This window comes from Phocoena phocoena, chromosome 2 (assembly GCF_963924675.1).
Source record: "Phocoena phocoena chromosome 2, mPhoPho1.1, whole genome shotgun sequence".
NCBI classification, from domain to species: domain Eukaryota; kingdom Metazoa; phylum Chordata; class Mammalia; order Artiodactyla; family Phocoenidae; genus Phocoena; species Phocoena phocoena.
In genome coordinates, this window is record NC_089220.1 from 41572240 (window position 1) to 41588127 (window position 15888).

The following is a 15888-nucleotide window of genomic DNA, read 5'->3' on the forward strand; positions in this document are numbered from 1 at the left end:
GAGTTTCTCCTCACAGGGATCCCTTATAGAAGGTCACCGGCAGGTGATCGATCATATGTTCTCTGAAAGAAGGCTGCAAAGGTCCACAATTGTTTGGAACCAGCACTCTCACCGACTGTCAGAAAATTCACCTCATAACTGAATTGACAGATGTCTTCTTGTAACTTCAAGCACTTGTTGGCCTTAGTTTTGCCCTTGGGAACTACATGGAATAAGTCTAATTTCTCCTATGAACAATAACCCAGCAAATATAGAAATGATTTGAATAAAGCTATGATGTCCTCCCAAAGTCATCTCCTAACCAGGCCAAAAATTCTCCACTGACTGAATAGCAAATGTTTATCTTCCTCAATTCATAAATAAATCTCAAATTTTCCATAAGGTCATCACACCCACATGTCTACTACTTGAAAAAAATAACCCCAATACATCCATCTGAATTGCTACGAAAGGGCTCTTCTCACATGCTTGTCGGTGATGTTCAACTCTACACGGTCTCTACTGAAAGGGCACTGGGAAGATATCCGACCAGAATGTCTCTCCAAGGGGAAACAGAACAAGTTCTTGCTTTCCTGATGGTCCACAAAAAATAACATTTATGATTTAGAATAAAAGATACATGAAACAGAGGTCAACATGGATAGCCCTTATTTTATCAAGCATACATATTTTTAAAAAGTTAGACATAAACTCAATAGTAAAATTGGGTTTCTTACTATAAGACTGAGGACACTTAATCTCTAAAACATAAATATAAGTTAACAGAAATGAAATAGAACCTAGGCTCACTAGCCGCCAAGAAACTTTAGGGAAGTTTAGGCTCCTTTAGGGCACTGTTTTTCAGGTCTCTGGATTATACATCTGCCGTCCCTGTTCCCCGCCTGTACGTGCATCTCTTCAAACATCATAGGAGCTTCTTCCATGTATGAAGCCTGACACCTCTTCTGACCTCCTGAGCTCTGCTTCTTCCCCTTCTCTGGTGGATGCAGATACAAAGTTCAGTAAAACTGATATACAATGCATGTTTTCTCATAGAGGGCTTCCCACTATCATACGATGTACTCATTTAAAATTTGATAGAAGATCTCAGATTACTTAAAATAAGGTAGCCCCTCTATCCGTTCTCCCTGAGCTAAAATTCTGTACTGATAAAGGATAATTTTTTTTTAAGGTAAAATCATGGCATGAACTCAGGTCCAAGATTTTGTTGAACTCATTAATAAATGAGAGAGAACCAGTAAGATGTTACAACAGGTTCAAAAGAAAATCCAAAGAGCAAAGATATGTATGAACATTGGTTTACAAATAGATGCAAAACTGGTCAATACGGCAATCATCAATTGCATCAGACGCAAGTTACTTCAATGGACAAGAATCATTTGCGTTGCTATCAGTTTTTTTTTAAACGATTTGCCGATTTGTTAAATAGCTCAAAGATAGTGAAAAGTGGAGATCACTCTGAAGAGTGCTATAGACAGGACATTCAGCAATTTTTTTCTGGCATTTCAATATAACTACAGTTTAGCAAAATAAAATATGTATGACTGGTTGTATGACTGGTTGAAGTCCTGCCCGGTTGAAGAGGACGTAGTCTACAAAGGTGTTAAGGTGGAAGCCAAGCTGTATGACTAACACCTTGCACCAGACTCTCACACCTAAATTACACAAATGCTCAGGCTTGCCCAAAGCTTCTGCCGAAGAACACCTACCCTATCCTGACCACTTCACCTCAATTCTACCTGTTTCTGTTGCCTTGTCTAGTCTGTGTGGCATGGTTTCTATTTGTGCATCCACTGAGACTATTCTACTCTATCCCCCTTATACCCACAGATGCACCTGGTCGTCTATCCTCCCCAGAAATTTGCTGGGCAAATAGCTGGAGTACTTCTAAGAGACTTCTTGTACTGCTCACCAAAAAAAGCAGTGAACTCACTCAGTGAGTTTAGACCCTCCCCACCTCCCCTAACCCCACCCCCAGCCAGAAAGAAAACTACACTTGACCACTGTTCCCTTAAAAAAAAAAAAAATCAGGCTTGCGCTACTTCTCGGCCAGCTATCATTTTTGTTCTCCCCAAAATCACCTACATCAGAAAAGCAAGAAAAGAGTGCCACTTTAAAGACATCTAGTCTCTCTGTGGGAATCCCAGCAGTGAAACAAAGAGTAACAATGTGACTCTGAGAGTAAAGAAGCCAGCTACATTTCTTAAACAGCTCAGAGGCCCAGCCTGTTTCAACACCCTCTTCTTTCCTGAAAAAGCCTTGGCTGACTTTACAGAATTGAAATCTTAAAAGTCATATGCTACAGGATCCTGGGGGAAAATGCATTTCATGTGCTAATATAGTTAAGAAAATAGCCACAATCCTTACCTAGAACTAAAAGCTGAGACTTTACAGTCCACTTTCCAAACTACGAGACATTTATTTTATTTATTTTAATAAGTCACTTCTTTGGCAAAGCATTTCACGGCACGGAATATGACTGGAGCCTAAACATCTCAATCAGTGTAACTCCAACATCTGAAGCCAATTTTAGATGACAATTTCCCTTCATTTTCATGGCAAAGAAAAAGAAACAGGCCCCAATTATTATTTTCAGAAATGATACAAGCCCACATCCCCCTGTTGCCTATGACACAAAGGTGTGTAACGACATAAAACAAATTACTTCTATGTAGCTTGTTAAGAGTCAAGTCTTTGACCCACGTGTCATCTGGGAGTGCTACAGACCCAGGTACAATTTAGTCCAGCTGGTTGGTAAATTAACATGTTTGGACACACATCACTAAACCCTCACACAGTGTGGAAATCCAATCAGTGGTGTCAATGGCCTTTGTTGCCTCACATCTTGCTACCAGATTTGCTACCAGACCAGCCTTTCAGAACGTTGTAAAGCGGGTTTTGATGTTCTGTAACCTGCTCTTGGGAAAACAATCAAAGTGTGTTTATGATTTGCAATATAATGCTTAACACGAGGCCATAAAGAGAGGACTTTGGAAAATAGTAATTAAACTATGAAGAGAATCAGGGGAAACAGTGAGCCCGTAAAGGCATATTCCATTCAGGAAGCATTCTCAGGATGCCTGTGAAAAATGCTATGGCAGGGTTAACTGTCCCCTAGAAGGAGAGTCATAACCATATTTCTGATTTTAAGCCATCGTTGGCTCTACAGAATACTACTGAATTAATGACAGCATTTTTGGCAAAAGAAAGAAAAAAGAAAAGCATCAGTTGGAAGACGTCACTGTCTTAGAAATGTCTAAATGTGAGAATGTGGGGGAGTACATCTTAGAAACTGAGGAGATATAAACTGCTTTTCCTGACATACGGGGACAGATGAAAGGATGCCATCTTAAGACTGCTCCAGTCAAATGCTGTTCCATAGAGCACTGAAGAATAACAAGAGAATTTAAGACACTAATTTAAAGTTGGTATTCTTTGGAAGACTTTCTACTGTAACCCGTTTCTAGTTCCACACATTACTTGGTTCCCAGAGTGTAAGGAATCTGGAGAATTCTGCATAGAAGTTATTAGTGGCACATTCTAACTTACACTGGAAGCTCAAAGCTTCTTCCTACTTCCCAAAAGGGAGAGGCTCTGAAATGCAACAACCGTAATGTGGATTCAATAACATTAGGTGTGCTAGAGCTATTAGTGAAAAGAATGAAATGAATATATATAGAAAAAACTCAGGAAAAGTGGCTTTTTTACTTCTTTGATCTCTCTTACAAAGTGGATACTTCCTTCTACTGATATCTTTCATAAACCTATCTCCTGGAGACGGTGAAGTCAGGCAGGCTTTGGGTGGTCTTTTTATGAAAGTAAGTGCCATAGCACCTAGAGAATCTGAGAGAACCGGGGAGAGATGCAAAGGCAAGAAGCATGGAAAGTGATACTTATGTACAACCATAATCTAGGCGCAAGGGTAGCCTTCAAGGGCAAAGGAGGGTAAATATCTGCTACAAATGCCACGTTCTCCCACCATGTGTCAGGGCAGACAGTGCTATTCAATTACCACGCTATTTGTACTGAGATCCTTCATAACCTCCAAATGCTTCTCAGTGCTCCAGGCTTCAACCCCTAGCTGTTTAGAGTTAGTAATCAAGATAAATCTTTTTGCCATCTCTGCTTGGAGTTATTCATAGTGCACTCAGTTAACCAGGGAAGGAAGCCACAGTCCAAAGGAAAACTGAAACAAAGGATGTGTGTTGGTCTGGAGTGTCTCATGAGCTACATATCCCTGGGCTGGTGATAACTGGAACAGGCAGCCAGTCCTGAATTCTCATATGTGAGCCACAGTGATACCCCTTTCCAGAGATATAGTGATAGCTGAGAACACTCATTTAATGTGCAATTCTTCACCTGCAGATTGCAGAATTTTGGAAATGCAATGGAGCTGTGCCTATGGGCTTCAACACACAGGCAAGGGGCTCAAAGGGCCTCACATAGTTGCATTTGGAACCTTGGTCCACAAGAGCACTGTTGACAAGTACTCTATGGCAAAGACTGAGAGCTCCAAGATTGTCATGTACTCCAAACTCTGCAATCAACACCTGATGGAATCTGTCCTGTAGCCGAGCTGTCAAAACGAATTTGCTTAAGAATTAAGATTTGGAAGCCAAAGATAGCCCGCTCTGCAGTAGCTGAGAACGACTGCCCTCCCAGGGCCTCCATTCAAACCCACAGCTCCAAGTCTCTTCCAGTGACTGGAGCCGAAGCAGGAGTGTTCTCCCCACAGTGGGGCACCGATGCAGGCATGAGTGACAGCTGTGGTGTGAAAGCTGTGGTGTCTGCTTCTCTAGCCTCCATTCCAGAGGGGAAAATAGAGCTCCACGGGACACACAACCCCCATACTCTCCATGACTCCGTATTAATTGGTTTGTCCAACTAAGATAACTTTCTTTGTCTCAGCTATATATCGCTTATTTATTTTTATTGTTCTTTGAAAGACTATAAGTGAACGTAAAGCACAGGGTCACTCTCTTCCACCCTGATGTTCCCTAATTAGAGGGGGGGCTTCCCTGGTGGCGCAGTGGTTGAGAGTCTGCCTGCCGATGCAGGGGACGCGGGTTCGTGCCCCGGTCCGGGAAGATCCCGCATGCCGCAGAGCGGCTGGGCCCGTGAGCCATGGACGCTGAGCCTGCGCGTCCGGAGCCTGTGCTCCGCAACAGGAGAGGCCACAACACTGAGAGGCCCGCGTACTGCAAAAAAAAAAAAAAAAAAGAGAGAGGTGGCATCCACAAAGCAGATTCATGGAGGATGGACAGACAGTGAGTTACCCATCTCAGTTACTCAATATCTGAAGCAATCAAGGAGTACAAGAAAGGGGAGAGGCTTTCATAATTTGTATAAAGAGATGACTGAGATAAAGGTGCTCTGGTTAGAGGAGAAGAAAGAGACCAATTGTGTGCTTTTCCAGCCACCGCCAACATGCCTGTTTGTGCAGACGTGCCGATTCTGCACCAGCACTTTAGTCACCCACCAGGGAGGTGGCGGATACCTCAGAGGAACTTCCTGTGTTTGGTGATGGCATATATCAGTCAAAAGCTGGCTAAAGATGGAAACACAGTTAGCCTGGGTCTGGACCTGAGGGTGCAAAGAGGTCTAGAGGAGAGGAAGAGCGAACCACACACAGAGCAGTTTCCTTTGTAGTCAAACCAAATAAACATAATGCTGAGTGAATTGTCCATTTTTAGGTACTTGTAACATTTTGTACTTTGGTCCAGCTTTAAAGATATTTGAATGGAACGCTTTCATTTTCTAAACCTTGGGTTTTTCTTTTTTAAATGAAATGTTTACTTCCTATTCCAGGAATTTTTACTTTAATTTGATGGGCTAAGGTATATGGGAGAAAACTGAAGAACTTTAATGACAGTGTCCTGTACCTGAAACATTCAAACTTACATAAAATGACTGATCAGGGCAACCAGACACTAGTTCCATCCCCTCAGACAATACCAAGCCCTCAGATGGTTGGCAACTAATTCACTGCAGGTATAAGCTATTACAACAGTTGCTTTGGAGAGCAATTAAAGGTAAAAATGTTCAAACCAAATGACCCAGTAATTACATGTCTAGGTGCCTATCCTAGAGAAATTCTTGAACACATACACAAGGATGTTCACTGCAATGTTTTTAAAATAATGAAAACTTGGAAATAGACATTATCCAAAGGGGGGATAAAAATAATTAAACTGTGGCATGTTCGTATAATGGAACATTATATCATAGTTAAAATGAAGAGATACCATATATTGTCTATGAATATACACATTCAGAGTAAGATAATATATATATGGACAAAGAAAAAAACACATATCACTTTCAGAATAGAGGTCACCTTTCGGCTTCAACTATATTTATAATGTTTTATTTCTTAAAAATCCATGGTGAGTATGATAAAATGTTAGCATTTGTTAAATGTGGGTGTTTCTTACATTCTGTACTTTTTTGTGTACATAAAAACTCCACACACAGAAAAAATAATCAACCAGGAAATACTAGTTTATTGCATGATTGAGTAGAAAGTTATCAGAAGTTTGTTAGTTTTCTTTATTAGAAATTTTAGAGAATGCCAGTTTATTGGAACCCAGAATGTCCACTCTGGCAATTAGGTTTAAGACTCCTAACAAGAGCAGCCACTGTGAAAAACAGCATGGAGGCTTCTCAAAAAACTAAAGAAAGAACTAACATATGACCCAGCAATTCCACTCCTGGGTATATATCCAAAAAACCAAAAACACTAATTTGAAAAGATACTTGCACCCCAATGTTCATAGCCACATTATTTACAATTGCTAAGATATGGAAGCAACCCAAGTGTCCTTCAACAGATGAATGGATAAAGAAGATATGGTACATATACACAATGGAATACTACTCAGCCATAAAAAAGAATGAAATTTTGCCATTTGCAGCAACATGAATGGACTTGGAGGGCATTATGCTAAGTGAAATAAGTCAGACAGAGAAGACAAATACTGTATGATATCACTTATACATGGAATCTAAAAAATACAACAAACTAGTGAATATAACAAAAAAGCAGCAGACTCACAGATAAAGAGAACAAATTAGTGGTTACCAGTGGGGAGAGGGGACAGATGGGGCAGGGGAGTAAGAGGTACAAACTACTAGGTATAAAATAAGCTACAAGGATATATTGTGCAACACAGGGAATATAGCCAATATTTTATAATAACTATAAATGGAGTATAATCTTTAAAAATTTTGAATCACTATATTACACCTGTAACTTCTGTAGTATCGTACATCAAATATACTTCAATAAAAAGACTCCTAACAATAACAGTATCTGCAACTGTGTTGAAACGTTCTTTTACTATTTCTTCAACACTGACATTTTGTTTTTTTAGCTTAGTTTCAGAAATCATACAGCTAGAATGCACTATTGGATTACAATGCTGCAACTCTGAACAAGTTTTGTTGCTGAGAAGAGAACCTGTAAACGCGGTTCATTTTGACCTAGTAAGTTACTCATTTGTGAAAATTGACTTGTTTAATGGAACCTCTTGGTGTTGGTCTAAAAATATTCTTTAATTGTCTTATTTTGAAAACTGAAGATATTTATCAACCACTTACGTTTCCTAGGCCACAAAGAAGGAATTGTCATGTTGTTTGCAAACCCAATGAAGTGAGCATCTCCACGGGCTGCCGTGGGAAGCAGGGACTGAGTGCTGCGGTGGCACGTGGGTGAAAGGAAGAAAGAAGTGGACTGGAGTCTGACTTCCTCTTGGCCTCCCTTGTCCAAGACGTAAATTAAGGGCGCTCCTGAAATCAGATTCAGAGCTCTACCCAGAAGTTAAGGGACTGCCGTTGACTACCATTGCCCTAGAAACTGTTGAATTAAATGGGGCCCCTTTTTACCAATTTCTGATGCTCACAATAAAGACGTTCTTGGTTTCTTCCCTTATTCTACACAATGTATCCTCCCGTCTTACTATTTCCACCTCTGAAATATCCTGTGAACAACTAAGGGAGAGGTGCTTTTGAAATACTCACTACTGTTCTGAGAAAACCAGGTATCATTATTTACCAATATGGAGCTGAATCCCAGGCTAGCATGAATGTGAACAAGCAGAAAGTCAGTCCATACCACTGTTTCATTTATTGTCACCATCACTGACATTGCCAGTGATCACAGCTAACACTGACATGTCCCAAGTTCTCTGACAACTTCAAAATCATATTTTCTCAGTTTTCACAACAAGCTTACGAAATTGACCTCATTGTACAGACGAGAAGAGAGAAATGAGAGGGGTTAAGAAATACGTCCCAGGTCACACAGCTAGAGAATCAATGGGGTATCCTGCCTTCTCAGCTTACCCTTTGGATGGCCTTTGACTATGCAAAGTCTTTCTCATAGCTATTACTTGGCTTCTATTTATCTCAGAAAAAATAGTGTCAGACACATTACTCTATACTTTAGAACAACTGTCAGGGACAAACATAATTTAGGAAACCTGCAGGCAGATCCATTAATGGAAAGACATTTGGAGACAATCCACCTCAAGGGGAGGTTCTCTCACTGGCAGTATCTCAAGCCTGAAAAACAGAGAACTCTACAGAACCGGAGTATAACACCCCAACAGAAGAATCCAGAAGATGTCTGCTCACTTCACCAAGCACCAAAGAAGAAAGGTAGATATGTTTTGGTTCATTCTATGGGCAATTTTGCTCACTGCTTCTTCATTAATGAAGCTGAGTCAACATTAATGAAAACACAAACTGTGAGTTCATGACCACCTGGACACTCCATGGCAGGGGTGGCAGTAGGCACAGCTGGAATGATAGAATTGGTAACACTGGAGGAAAAAAATGCCCCCAAACTGGTATTATTAAACAAAGGGATTATAGGAAGAGGAGGCAAATAAATATTCATGAACCAACTGCTCCCTTTTTCTAAAAAAATAAATTTATTTTACTTATTTATCTTTGGCTGCATTGGGTCTTCGTTGCTGCACGCAGGCTTTCTCTAGTTGCGGCGAGTGGGGGCTACTCTTCGTTGCGGTGCGTGGGTTTCTTATTGCAGTGGCTTCTCTTGTTGTGGAGCATGGGCTCTAGAGCGCAGGCTCAGTAGTTGTGGCTCACGGGCTTAGCTGCTCTGCAGCATGTGGGGTCTTCCCGGACCAGGGCTCGAACCCGTGACCCCTGCATTGGCAGGCAGATTCTTAACCACTGCGCCAACAGGGAAACCTCCAACTGCCCTTTATTGGGGTACAACTGTGGTTTAAGGGCTGCCAGAGGCAGAGAATCCTCAAATTTTGTACTCCAATTCTAAAATCTGGTGCTCATTTTGATAGCACTGGCTTTTGTAACAAAAAGAAAATAAAGACAGAAAATGGGTCACTGGCTATGAGATTATGCTACTTAACGGGGAAAGGGCCATGAGAAACATGCCTTTAGTGGATTTCTGGGCAGAAAGCTGAGGCCATCTCATCAGGTCCAAGAATCACCAAGTTTTCACAGTTACTGCTTAAAGAGATCAATGGTATTGAAAAACTCTGGGTGGTTTACAGATTCACCTTTGTTTTAATCCTCACGCTTCTGCAGGACAGGCAGTGAGAACTACCACAGGCTTCAGTCTGTCCCTGTGGGCTCCAGCCTGTCCTTGCTCCATCGCCACTTTACATCCACCCTCCTTCCCAACTGCCTACTCCAGGGACATGAAGCAAAGACAGCAGCTTTAGGGAGAGTGCTTAGCTAGCTTGCATGATTATATAAGGGTTAATCTCTTTGCTTTGTGTGTGTGTTTCCCCCAGTAGTCCTGCTTTTCTGACTGAAACTGACAGATATAAAATATACTCTACACATTTTTTTTAAAAGAGCAATTTTATTTTTGTAATCAGAAAAAAACAAAACAACCTTATCCCAAGGTAGGATGGAGAACAATGCACTGTGGAAAATTTGGGAAATATTTGTATAAAGAAGAAAATGTAAACCACCCACAATCCCACCAAACAATGGTTTCTGTCTGCCTACTTCTATATCTACTCTTTGCAAACTTTTGATCGTACTGATTATACAGTTTTACATCTTTTTCTAAACCTTATCATTACATGCTGAGCAGTTTCCCATGTCATCAAAATTTCTTTGAAAGCATGACTTTTCAGTGGGAGCAAGATACTGTTATGGTTGTGTACGATAATACAACCATCCCCCTTTAAATTGTTTACCATCACTGGCTTTCACAGACAACACTGCAAAGAACACCTCACACATAGTTCTTTGCCTGCATCTTTTATCATTTCCATGGGATCAACTCCTGGAAGACGCATGTTTCAGGCTCTGGGTACGTATTATCAAATGGTTTTGGCCACCATCTTTAGGTCCATCAGCATCTCATACTTAGGCCAATGTTCAAAATATTTATCAACAGTGTAACATGGGCATCAATGAATCAGAACTAATGATGCAATATGGGAACAGGGTCCTGGCATCCCCTGCTTCTCATGCCAGGAGTTAACCCTTGAGTCCCTGAATCATGAAGGAAGACTGGTGGGCCCTTGGGGGAAAGGTCAGATTGTCAGGGCAGTTTTTATTGGGAGGGCTTGAGGCAACTGCTCTTTACCACTGGAATTGGCAATATTTTGACAGATACCACAGTTTCACTGGGGTATGCACACCCAGTGAACAGACTGAGTTGGTGTTTTCACCTGACTTCTCTTCTCTGGGCTGAACAAACCTCAGTTATTTCAGTCTTCCCCTCAGTGTCTTCATGTTTCAAAAGTTTAAGCCTCTCTACAGATTTCCTAACAAGCCCTAGAAATTGTGTTTAGTAAAGATCAGATTACCCAACAGTCTAAACTTGACCTTTTAAGCATTGGCAAAAAGGAAAAAGAACAAAGTACAAATCAAGAGGGAAAGTGTACAGCATATGTGAACATAGCTCAGCTGCTGGAAAAGGAGCCCATTTCTAGATGATGGAAAAGGAGCCCATTTCTAGATGATGGGATGAAAGCATGACGACAGCAACAGGTCCCTCGCTGGCATAACCCTGGGAGGGGTCAAAGTGGTGAAGGAACGAACTGCTGTCTCCAACACACACACACACCCCAAAGCTTGGAGGCTCCTTCCTCTGTGCCCCAGAGCCTGTCTGCTTAGCCTAGTATGGAGCTCATGGAAAGACTTGTCAGTTATTTGATTTTATCTGCTTCCTCTACCTGGATCATCCACTCCAGGAAATCTGACTTACTTGTTTAATCATCCTCAGAATCTAGCCAATAGTCTGCCCCAGAGAAGGTACTCAGTACGCGTCGGGGTGAATCACACACCAACTAGTCCTTTACCAACTGCATTGCTTCATTGACTGAAGCACCAGATCCGTAAAGCTTGTTGTTTTTTTACTGCTTCAATCTGGGATTAAACAGACATCCTCATCTCTCACAGCCAGGGAACATGCAGACAAGGCAGCGAGTTTCAGAGCCTGGAAATATCCATTATCCTCCAGCTACTGTGCTTCCCTCATCTGTTCTTCAGAGAAGTAGAAGGGGAAAGACAGCCCGATCTCATTTCTAATCTTTTTTATGTCTGCCACATTCTGTAACCCCTTAGCACTTAGGAGCACAAAGGCCAACTGGAATCCATTATCAGGGTGAAAACTCAATGACAGGAGATCAAACCAGGTACTTCTAAAGAAGTCTAGAAATACAGTTACGGATATCTAGTTTCCTCCCTTTTACTGGCTCCCTCTCCCAAATCTTGACATCTAGCAAAGTGGGCACCTGAAAACCTAACGCTCACTCTACTGCATATTCAAACTACAGTAATGAAGGAAGAGGAGACCTAACTTCTCCTCCCTCTTCCCTTCCCATTAGGAGACTCTGAACAACCAGAGGATTAATGTATCAACATCCCACTTCCTTGTTGTCCAGCTGGTTTGTTTGACAGTCGTGTAGAAGACCGATGGCTCCTTTTGTCTCTAATTCCACTACTTTCGCATATGTTCCTTTAAATCCCTGTTTTGATCAAACCGCTTCCTCCCCATGCTCCCAACACAGGAGGGCCTCGACTCTCCAGGATCTAAAAGATGTGGATGACCATTCACCATACATCTTTTTGTGTTTGTGGTGAAGGAGAATTCCTTCTTGTGGAGAGGAGTGGGGAGGTGATCCAATTAGGATATGTGAACCAAATAAAGGGAGTGAATGAAAGGTATCAGGAGAATTTTCAGCCACTTTTCCTAGATGTCTTCAGAACATGCCTATCACCAGATCAGCACTTCCCACAAAGCTTAACGGCTCAACTGCAGCCAGGTTAGACAAGATTCTAGAGTGATTTAATTAAACTAGAGTCAAACTCAGCAGTAGATTAAAAACTCACCTTCTCCAAAGCAGACCTCAAAAGATACAGAAATGGGGACTTCCCTGGTGGCAGAGTGGTTAAGACTCCGTGCTCCCAATGCAGGGGATCCGGGTTCGATTGCTGGTCTGGGAACTAGATCCCACATGTATGCCACAACTAAGAGTTGGCAGGCCACAACTAAGGAGCCCGCCTGCCACAACTAAGGAGCCCACGTGCTGCAACTAAGGCGCCTGTGAGCCACAACTAGACCTGATGCAACCAAATATATATATATATATATATATATATATGTATATATATAAAGATACAGAAATGTAATATGGAGAATCTAGAGTCATTTACTTAAGCCTTGGCTTAGGGATCAGAAATGGAAGGAAGAAAAATTAGGTACAGTCATCAAATTCTGATCTTTGCCTCAAATATCTGATGTTACTACAGCTAACAGCTTCTAACCCCATTCACTGACTTTGTGAACCCTGAAGCTCATGGAGGGGGAACAAGAATTTTCTGGACACTTAAAAGGACTGGTTAAGTGACACAACTATTGCAGCTCCTGTGAAGAAGTGTGATTAAAGAACCTTTCTGCCTCTACTGATAAGATTGCTGTTGCCATAATATAGCTCGTACGCTATCTTAGTTTCTCCTCTCTGAAGACCTACTCCTTACTTTTCCCAGGGTTTAAAAATCATGTTAACAATAAGCAAATACAGCATGGCCAGATGCCTTTCGTGGTCAGATGGTTCATTGTTTAAAAGGCTTCAGTTTAAAATCCAAAAGATTGTTAACAGATGCAGTTTCTGGCTCAAGACTGGGAAAAACCTCACTTAAACAAAAGAGCATGTTGTGATTGGAACTAAAAAGGGAATTACCTTTAAAGATAAGAACCACAAACATTTCCTATTTGAAAATACCCCCAGCCCCACCAACAGAACATTTTTTTGGACCTTTCGTAAAAGTTGAAAAAATTGACAGTGGATGGCGGCATAGGACGAACCACGGCTGACCAACTGGCTCAGTCATTTTTACAGATTTGTTTGGACTTTCAAGGCTGCGACATCCATCTCCTGCTCTCCCCCGGATTACTCAATTAGGCAAAATTCCAATTAATTTCTTTCCAATTCTTTTAGCCCCAGAAATACTTTTGCAGTTTTCATTTTGGCTCTGGAAATGGGTTTTCAACCAGAGGACTCAGATAGAGCCGTTTGAGAAATGAACACAGAACTTGATAAGCAGATAGCCACTGCTGGGACTCAAGTCTCTACTGGATGGAAAAGAGCCACTTGGCCAAGGAAGGCCTGGCCCCATCTTCAGTTCCCAGCCCCGTTTGTCTCCACAACTGCTGTGCACTTTTACACAGAAAGCCTGCTTTTCACCAACTCTGTTTCTGTTGGCGTTTGTGGGCCCTTACTCTATGGCTTCACTATGTGTGAGAACATCTCCGATGCCTTGGGTTCTAATCTTGAAAGATGGAAAGTCTGAAGGAGCCATAGGGGTGTAGCTTTCCCTCGCCTCGGCCTGAGAAATAGATGTGGTCAGGCTTGCTGGTGACATGTCTGATTTGAAAAGGTTACTCAAGAGATGGTCCAAGGAAAACAATCTGTTCTCAGCGTTAAGGACGGCCACCACGGGTTTCCTTCGGAGAATGGGCAACCTGTCCTGAAGGAGATCACCTTCTCGGAAGAGAGACAAACATCGCGCCCTTTTCGTGCTGAGGGTTGTGTGTTCTCTTATTCATTGTGCCATTTCCCGATTTATTACGGGGCCCCAAAAGGTCAGTTTCAGACCAAAGGCACAGCATAGTTTTAACAGTCTGAGAAGCTCTAATCAAGAAAATCCTTAGTCAAGCCATTTTAATGTGAGGCAGATCTATAAACCCACGGGATTCGCCAAAGAGTTAAGATGGCTTTCCCACTCAGCCACACCACTGCTAAGTCATAAAAGGAATCCAAGCTGCTGGAGATGAAGCTAGCAGGAGAACTGCATTTCCAAAGATCTGTGCAAACCGGCCAGGTACTCGTAGGAAGAGCCCATCCGTCAGGAAATGGGAATTTGAGGCCAGTGGCCACAACCATATCCATCCTCCTACAAAAAGCCAACCCGCCACGCACACAGGAGACAAGGTTTGCAAGGGGATTTGATAGGCCTGGAAATTGAAAAATGAGCAGCAGCTGTGAGCCTGAGGTCATTACTATCCTCCAGGGTTTGCCTTTTCTAATCTAAGGGCCAGTAGTTTCCATGATTAACTTTCAATTGCCGTCAAGGGTGTAATAAAATCTGGGAAAGAAGAAAACTTTCCCTTCAGTAAGCTGCTCCCATTTTCCTGCCCTTTCCTTTCCTCTAGTGCATATTCTCAATCCCCGCTTCATGTTGTTTCCTAATTTTGAGAAAAAAATCTGCGCTCGGATGAGCCAAAATAGACAATGTCCTGTGTGTATTCAGGCACTTAAGGACTTTTCTTTCTCAGTTCTAGGGGTCAGGTCTTGAAGACAGCTGCAGGGGAAGTTCTCTTGTTTTCAAGACCATACACTACCATCACTTTCAGAACACGACGTGACACATTTTTATTTTCATTTTAAAATTATTTCATTTTAAAATCTGTTTCCTGAGCCACTGACCATCAGTTCCACAGAAGAGAGGTTTTCTAGGTGGTAAGATGTGCACAGAGAGAAAGAGGAGAAGAGGATATACTCTTTCACAAACACATCTTACTGGTTACCACGGGGTTAGGAACCCTTAATGCTCCAACTGATCTGATCTGATAATGGCTCAGAAATCATCTTGAAAGGCTACAGCTGGACACGTGTCTCAGCAAAGGCCCGGGGAACCAAACCCCACACATGGTTTTATCAATGTGGAAAATTAAATGTGCTTTAGATTGTTTGAGAGTCCAGTATAACACTCATGACAATTCAGTGGTTCATTCATCCTACCTTTGCTTCCAAGGATCAGATGCTGGCGTTACAAAGGTTATAAAACCTGGCGGGAAAGGGGCACACGCAGGCTCACTGCTGGAGAGATGCTCCCGGGAGGGGGGCATGCCAATTACACAAGGCGGCAAAGGGTGGGGGGCAGCCATGGGGGTAAATGGAGGTCCCCAAATGCATCCTAGTCCCCTACGAAAAGGTTTCCCTGGCTGACACCGTGTTTTGACAAGATACTGGATTGTTATATTTTGTTCCTGTTTCCCTGCTTCCAGAGGTTAGTAATTGAGTGCCCACTCCTGTTGGAGAGGTAACATTTTTCTTAGGTGCTAGCCCTGCCTTTCCCACTTCCCCGTCTTGATTTAAGTCTCTCCTAGAACAGAAGGAAAAGTGGCAAAAGGTGGCCATGAACAGCACTGGTTCCAAAAATGGGTGAGAGAACAGTCTAAGAATTTGCCACAGGGGTTTAAAAGATGGCAGAGTGAGCATTACTGAAGGAGATACAGTCCATAGGGTGATGCCTAGTGCTAGGCTAGGGAATAGTTCGGTTTTTTTGCTGCTCCCGATACCCTTTCTCTCCTCCTCCAAAGGTACTAGAACCCCCTGCTTTTATGTGTGGATGACTGCCCAGAATAAGACTGCATTC

The 15888-nt window shown here is 42.2% G+C and overlaps 1 protein-coding gene across 5 annotated transcripts in view; it reads right to left on the minus strand.

Annotated features, from left to right (window-relative positions):
- The window catches only part of DAAM1 (dishevelled associated activator of morphogenesis 1), a 179497-nt gene that overhangs the window by 77717 nt on the left and 85892 nt on the right, over positions 1-15888 (minus strand). The gene's annotated exons all lie outside the window — the stretch shown is intronic.